We start from the raw sequence: 8,511 nt of genomic DNA on the forward strand, positions 1-8,511 counted from the left end.
ATTAAGTAATGATGGCTTCAAGGGTCGAGATTTGAAAGTACTTCCATTTAAGAGCCTGTTTCTAATCATCTACTAAATTATGTCAGACTTCCCGGTCCACTTAGATGGCTTACATTTACTAATAAAATATTATTTTCACTTGCATCCACAAATGATCACAAACCCAAACATTGCCGGGCAGTAGTGGCGCATGCCTTCAATCCCAGCACTCAGGAGGCAGAGGCAGGTGGATCTCTGTGAGTTCAAGGCCAGCCTGGTCTACAAGAATGAGTTCCAGGACAAGCTCCAAAGCTACAGGAAAACGCTGTCTTGAAAAAACAAAAGCAAACAAGCAAACAAACAAACAAAAAAAACTTTAACTTGAAAAATATTTCTAAACCACTGATTCTCAACCTTCTAACTCTGCGACCTTTCATCCAGTTCCTCGTGTTGTGGTGACTCCCAACCACAAAAGTATTTTTTGATGCTACTTCATAACTCTAACTTCCTACTGTTATGAATCTTAATGTAAATATTTTTTGGAAATAGAAGCTTCCTAGGGGCTGTGACCCACAGGTTGAGAACCACTGTTCTAATCAAGGGTTATTACAGGGCTTTGTATTGGAGGGAGGAAAGTATTCCAGAGGGTAAGGTGGGGAAACATTTACTGCTCATCTATGACCGCCTCTGACACACATGTGATGCTTAGCCTAGGCTATTCGTGTTACTTGTGTTATGTGTTCTAGACAGCAGAGACAGATGGGTGACTGTGAGTCTGAGTGATCCCAGGGCTTTCTAAAAAGAACTGGAACTAGCCGGGCAGTGGTGGCGCTCACCTACCCCAGCAGAGGCAGGTGGACCTCTGAGCTCAAGCCCAGCCTGGTTTACATAGTGAGCTCCCAGATAACCAGAACCACACAAAGAAACTCTGTCTCATAAAACAAACAAAAACCAAAACCAAACAAATAAAAAAAAAGAGAACTGTAACCAGAATGGATCTAAGAATAGTATCAGGCTGTTCCTGCAGGGCAATAAGAATTCTCTCCTCATTAGCACAGGCTAGAAATGAAGCCCTATTCATATACTGATTATTTCAGGAGGAAGTTGCCTTTATAGCAACACATCTTCAGAGCATGACACTGGGTGGTTATTTTCTGACATTTTATATTTTGAAAAGGTTTGTCTGCCCTCGAGATTTCTTAGGCAGAATGGAGTAAAGGTGCAAAAGGTCCAAGAAGATGTGAAAGCAACGTGTAAAAATATCTGCTCCAGGTTCAGCGCCTCGTAGGACAGGAGCTGTGTGTATCATCAGCAGGCATCCCCAAGGCCCTACCAAATGGCATGGAGGAGAGGGTTTTGGTATTTGTGAGTTTCTTAATAAATTTTGCCTCTTTTTTTTTTTTTAAGATGTGGAAGGCTATATTAGCAGTAACTCTGGTGGATAAATACTTGCAATAAAGGCCCGAAGTGGGTTGGAAAGGTACTTGCGTTTGAAGTCATTTTTAGTGTTTCTGCGTGCACTCAGCCCTTTAAGACCAGACTATATGTATCACAAATAGTATCTAAGGAAGTGCCCTCAGACTTTTTCTTATAATATGTTTTCCTTGATTTTTTTTTTGAGACAGGGTTTCTCTTTGAAACACTCCTGGCTGTCCTGGAACTTACTCTGTAGACCAGGCTGGCCTCGAACTCATTGAGATCCGCCTGCCTCTGCCTCTCAAGTGCTGGGATTAAAGGTGTGAGCTGCCACCATTTCCTGGCTTGATTTTTCTTTTAATAAACAGTGGCAGCCATTCATTTTCATTGTTGTCAGAGGGGGTAACTAAGAATTCATTGTTGGCCATCACTTTAATCCCATCGAGGAGAAAAGCGCTGTTTAACCATCTTGAGATGTGTCTTACATGGTTGAGATCACACCATAATCACAACTGTGAACACTGCATTTGAGAATGAGCGTGTGAACATCCTTCTCCCCATTCAGGAACAATTCTGATGAGTGCTTACAGTTGCCATGTTGGCTCGCACCTGTGACTCCAACATTAGCGAGGTTTAGACAGAAGGATTTTTTCTGAGTTCAAGGCCATCCTGAACAAGATAGTGGGTTTCGAGCCAACCTGAGTGAGCTACAGAGTGGGCTACTATAACAAAAGTAAACCAACAATCACTCATTGAACATAGTCACAGGGTGTCACATAGTGACACCCACCTCCAGTCCCAGGTGCCGCTGCTTGGCAGACAGCAGAAGGATCCTTGGAATCCAGGAGTTTGAGAAAGCTTGGCTGATACTGTGAGACACTGTCTCAAACAACCGCAGCCGTGTGCTATAACATGCTGAGAATGTGTCATGACTTCTTTGTGCACACTAAGTGGAATACTATTTGTTCATGTTGGAAATTGGCCCCTTAGAATATATTCTCAGATCCCGGCACTCTAAGGCAGAGGCAGGCTGATCTCTGAGTTGGAGGTCAGCCTGGTCTACAAGAGCTAGTTCCAAGACAGGCTCCAAAGCTACTGAGAAACCATGTCTCAAAAAAGCAAAAACAGAATATATTCTTAGAAATGGAATTATTGGTCTCCAAAATACCCTGAAATATAATTGTATTAAGATTCTAAACATGAGCTAGAGGGATGTCTCTGAGGTTAAGAGCACTGGCTGCTCTTCCAGAGGTCCTGAGTTCAATTCCCAGCAATCACATAGTGGCTCACAACTATCAGGCATACATGCAGGCAGAATATTGTATACATAATAAATAAAGCTTTGTAGAAAAAATAAAGATTCTGGGCGGTGGTGGCGCACGCCTTTAATCCCAGCACTCAGGAGGCAGAGGCAGGCAGATCTCTGTGAGTTCAAGACCAGCCTGGTCTGCAAGAGATAGTTCCAGGACAGGCTCCAAAACCACAGAGAAACCCTGTCTCGAAAAACAAAAACAAACAAACAAACAAACAAAAAACAACAAAAAAAAGAAAAACAAAGATTCTAAACACAAACCAGGAAATGGTGGTGCATGCTTTTAATCCCAATTTGGGAGACAAGAGGATCTCTGAGTTTGAGGACAGCCAGGGCTACACAGAGAAACCCTGTGTCCAAAAACCAAATCAAAGGGGGAAAAAGATTCTAAATATGACCAAGAAGAAAATAGGAAGAGAAGTGAAGAGCAGACTTCAGAGGTGGCTAAGGTCACTAAACATTGGGTGAGGCAGGGGACTGACGGTTGTCAGTCCCACTCCTTAGGCTAGTTTTCAGCGGGGTCCTTATTAAATTGTCTGCTACAGAGGCCGAGGTCTGGGTGTTTGTTTATACATATGAGATGCGAAAGGCTTTCTGTCCTCGTAGAAGAAAACATTTCATCCTTTCTAGTTTACAGGAAAACTGCCCGTCTTTCGTCTTTTTGTCTTTTTCAGGAAAATTACATTGTTCAAAAAGGAGCAAGTAAGCGACCTTGCTTGCCAGGCAAATGGAGCCGGAGTTTCTACATTACAGCAGCTCTAGGCAAATGGACCCGGAGTTTCTACATTACAGCAGCTCTAGGCAAATGGACCCGGAGTTTCTACATTACAGCAGCGTTTATTTTTAAACCTCATTGTAATTCAGTGTGGATGTCTGCTTCAGCAGAGTGTGGTGGCTCACACTTGGAATCCCTGCACTTAGAAAAGAGACAGGCAGGAAGGTCCAGATTTCTAAGTGAACATGGGCTATGCAGCCAGACTCTGCTCTTAAAGTCAAATAAAACAAGTGGCTACCTCTGATCCCTTAGAGCTGCTTTAGGAATGGTGAGCTTGCAGAGGGAGAGCAAGGATCTCCTGGGGGACGGGTGGCTCAATGTCTCCTATCCCAGGACCATCCTTGCCAGGCTGGGTAAAGTGCTGCGGTCCCCGCACCTTCACGGGGCCTGTTTTGTCTGGTCTCTGCTGAAGGAGGCAAACGGGCCCTCGGTTACTGTTTCTGTTTAGTTTTTGTCTTTGTTTTAAGATTTATTTATGGTCTGGCTAGCACACATATATGGTGCCTTCAGAAGCCAGAATCCCCAGGAACTGGAGTTACAGACAGTTGTGAGCCACCACGTGGGTGCTGGGGATCAAACTGTCATCCTCTGGAAGAGCAGCCAGTGCTCTCAGCGACTGAGTCCTCTCTCCTGCCCATTTCTGTTTTTATCATCAGAATCTGAAATCTATGGGGAAGGTGGATTGGGATGACTCAGATAGAAACTAGTGCACAGAAATCCAAACACAGGGGGGCTTGGGGTCGCAGCTTCAGGGCAGACTGACGGACACACAGGGATGGTGGCCTTGATTTCAAAGACTGAATAAAATCAGAACAGTGGTGTGCACTTGCAACCCCAGCAGGAAGTAGAAAAAGACAAGATCTCCTGAGTAAATTGGGAGCATGGGGACCTTGGGAGAGGGTTGAAGGGAAGGAGAGAGGCAGGGAGAGGAGCAGAGAAAAATATAGAGCTCAATAAAAATCAATAAAAACTAAAAGAAAAAAGAAGCAATTGGTAAGTTATATGTTTCATGAAATATTTAGGGCCTACTTATACTAAAATATACTTGTTTATCTGAAATTAAAAAATAAGTCTGTGTCAGATCTAATTTTGTTTACAGTAAACTGTGGTTGCTCTTAAAGAGCTTTGCATGGATTACACAAAGGAGTCGAACTCCTTCCCTGGCACCCACAGAACCACTAATCTACCAATGAGCAACGAGAGCCAAACAATCGGTGGTTAAACAAGCTATGCACATCATGAGTATAAGTGATTTTGTGCACAGTTGCTTAGCAGGCCCTCTGTGTGAGTTGTTCAAAAACAGCAGGCAGGAAAGCCGATGGATTTTGAAAGACACTTTTAGTTCCAGAAAGGAGAACTGCTCACAGAGTGTGTGCCTGACAAACCAGACCTGCAGCTTTTAGCTCTGGGCTTCTCTTGCTGCTGGTTTGGTTTGGTTTTTGAGGTAAAGTCTCAAGAAGCCCAGGCTAGTCTTGAATTCCAGATCCCAATCCTCCTGCTTCAGCCTTCCAAGTGTTGATATTTTGGGCAACCACATGGTGGCTCACAACCATCCATGAGATCTGGTGTCCTCTCCTGCTACCACCATACCTAATCATTTCATAGTTCCTAAATGTTTCTCAGAACACATGGAAGTCATACAACTGGTTTTCATTTTTTGACCTACATTGTGCCTATGTGTGTATACATACACATATCATAAATCTCTAATATAAATATGGTATGGTGGAGTCAGTTAAAACAGATGAGACAGTGTGCTTGTCTCTGATCTCTCCCTATTATAAACATATGCGACATACGTTCAAATACAGAGGAACAAGACGTGTAGAGAAGAGAAATAAAAGCCTTCTGTTTTCTACCTAGAGGTGAGCTCAGCTGTTTGATTTTCTTATTCAGAATTGGAGAGGTACTTTTAGATCATTCAATCATTCAAGAAATAGCTGAGTTTTCATCATGTACAGAAAAGTCGGGAACTTCAAGGGGTGGGAGTTGGGAATTGGTAAGACAGCTAAATATTCTGAGAGAGCTGGTTCAAACAGTAGAAGTGGAGGGGCGGGGGGGGGGGGGAGCATCCTTGGAGAAGGCGTAGACAGTGTAAACTATGTTTTATTTATCCCAGGGACTGATAAGCAAAGGGCTTTTTACATTTAAAGGCTCGGCAGTAAAAGAAGAGAACCGTGAGAAGAGGTAGGTGGGGGCAGTAGAGAAGGGGCTCAGCGGGGAAGCTCAGAAACAAAAGTGGGAGCAGAGAAGGACATTCTGTGGCATGGAGGAGACATTCATCAGTGGGAATTACATCTTTTAACTTAACATCGTGCTGTCACTGCGGAAACATTCGATACAGTTTTACTTAGTAATGTTTCACTTAGCAGGGCTGGAGAGATGACTCAGGGGTTATGAGTACTGGCTGCTTTTCCAGAGGTCCTGAGTTCAATTCCCAGCAACCACATGGTGATTCACAACCATCTATGAGATCTGGTGCCCTCTTCTGGCCTGCATGCAGACACGGAGACAGAACACAGTATACATAATAAATCTTTAAAAGAAAGGTTTCACTTAACAATATGTGGTTTCTCTGTATCACTGAAGAATCTTAGGGGCTAGGGAGATGGCTCAGCAGATAAATGTTTACCATGCCAGAATGAAAACTGAGCTTGGATCACCAGGGAAACATCGGGCAAAACTGTAACAGAGCATGGGACAGACGGAGACAGGAGGGTCCCTGAGGCTTGCTAGACAGCTAGTCTTGCCTAATCAACGAACTCCAGATTCTGTGAGAGATGCTGTCATATATTTAAGGCGGAGAGCAACAGAGATCCTGTGGTGGTTTGAATAAGATGGTCCCCATAGGATCACGCATTTGGACTAAGGAGTGGAACTATTTGATTGGATTAGAAAGATCAGGGGATCTGCCCTTGAAAGACCCCCGGTGCTGGGGAGACTCTCACTCAAGTCTCAGGATAACACGACCCCCCAGGAACTCACGAGAGACCTTCCTTGCTGTAATCACACGAGGCTTTAATTGATGAAATGAGACGGGAACCAGTGCACTGGGGCCGAGACTCATAACCCACGCAAGGGAAGAGTTCGACCCCGAGTGACAGGGAGAAGTGATTTTTTTTTTTTTTTTTTGGTTTTTCGAGACAGGGTTTCTCTGTGGCTTTGGAGCCTGTCCTGGAACTAGCTCTTGTAGACCAGGCTGGTCTTGAACTCCCAGAGATCTGCCTGCCTCTGCCTCCCGAGTGCTGGGATTAAAGGCGTGCACCACCACTGCCCGGCGGGAGAAGTGATTTTTAAGGGAAGAAACCACAGCCCAGTGATCTGGAATTGGCAGGGAGTGTGTCACAGAAAATTCCAAAAATACCAGTGAAGATTACAAGGGGCAACCCCCTGCCTCTCAGGACCACTCCGAAGGTCATAATCAGCTAGTTCTTAAAACACATTACAATGACAATCACAAGGGGGAAACTCCCTGTTTCTCAAGATTATTCCAAGATTACAACCTAACTTTATCTTCAGCTAGTTCCTGAAACACCGTCACTAACCGGCTAATCCTAGATTTTTGATTCTTCTCTTCCTGCTTGGATTTTTGGCTATTTTCTTCCTGCTGGGGAGGTCTGGATTTATCCAGGTCTTTCACCCTGATGAAGGAAGTGTGTCACTGGGGGTCGGCTCTGAGGTTTCAAAAGCCCACGCCAGGCCCAATGTATCTCTTTCCACTTGCAGATCCGGATGCAGCCCTCCTCAGCACAATGCTGACCAAGTCTGCTGCCATACTTCCGGCCATGATGGTAATGGACTGAACCTCTGTAACTGAAAGCAAGCCCCCAGTTGAATGTTTTCTAAGAGTTGCCTTGGTTATGGTGTCTCTTCACAGCAACAGAACAGTGACTAAGACAGACACCTATTGTGACCTCCAACCTCTTCATACATGCACACATGTACATATGCACATGCACACACATATTAAAAACAGTAAATGCTGGGGTGAAGAGATGACTGAGCAGCTAAGAGCACTGGCTGCTCTTCCAGAAGACCTGGGTTCAATTCCCAACACCCACATGGCAGCTCACAACTGTCTATAACTCCAGTTCTAGGGGATCTAACACCTTCAAAGCAATGCACATAAAATAAATTTTAAAAAAAGCATTGAGGGAAGCGGAAGTGCTCGCGAGGTCAGGTGTGTTCCCAAGATGGCGGCCCTCAGGGCTCTGGTATCTGGGTGTGAAGGCAGCTCCACGGGTTCCTGGGAGGCCCCGCCATGACCGGCTGGCTGTGGCTTCCAGCTCGCTGGTTGAGAGAAGTGGTGGAGATTCAAGAAGGGAAGATGACTGTAATCGAAGGCCGAATCACAGAAACTCCCAAGGCAACTCCAAATCCCCCTAACCCCTCAGGCCAGTGCCCCATCTGCCGCTGGAACCTGAAGCACAAGTATAACTATGAGAATGTGCTGCTGCTCAGTCAGTTCATCCGGCCACACGAAGGCATGCTGCCCCAGAATGTCACAGGCTTGTGCCTGGAAGAACACTGGAGGATCGAGGAGTGTGTAAAGATGGCTCACAGAGCAGGTCTTTTACCGGATCACAGGCCACGGCTTCCAGAAGGGTCCTTATCCAAGAATAAACCCAAGTTCAACCGCTACCTGACTCGCTGGGCTCCCAGCTCTGTCAAGCCCATCTATAAAAAAGGCCACCGTTGGGATAAGGTGGGGATGGTTGTGGGGTCCCCACTCCTGAAGGACAATGTCTGCTACTCCAGAAGGCCTTTGAAGCTGATGCATTAATGGGAGCCGCGCTGCTAAATATCCTGACCAGAACCTTCCAGATGATGCACTTGTCCCTCCCACCAGAACCACTGCCCTCCACACACAGCATGGGGACTTCAGGACTAACTTCTGTTCCTCAGATCTGCCCAGTCATGGTGTTGGGAGCCGGGGGCAGGCAGGAACTGGCCTGTTGACTAGCTTGGGCTGAGGTCTGTGCAAGGGCAGGAGCCTTCTGAAAAGAAAGGTAATAAAGCAGGCTCTCGG

At 45.5% G+C, this 8,511-nt stretch overlaps 1 pseudogene; it reads left to right on the forward strand.

Moving 5' to 3' along the window:
• The first annotated feature begins 7,675 nt into the window (after positions 1 to 7,675).
• Positions 7,676 to 8,379, forward strand: LOC101988094 (annotated as a pseudogene).
• Positions 8,380 to 8,511: the final 132 nt, after the last annotated feature.

This window comes from Microtus ochrogaster, unplaced genomic scaffold, assembly GCF_000317375.1.
Source record: "Microtus ochrogaster isolate Prairie Vole_2 unplaced genomic scaffold, MicOch1.0 UNK7, whole genome shotgun sequence".
In the NCBI taxonomy this organism is placed as follows: Eukaryota; Metazoa; Chordata; class Mammalia; order Rodentia; family Cricetidae; genus Microtus; species Microtus ochrogaster.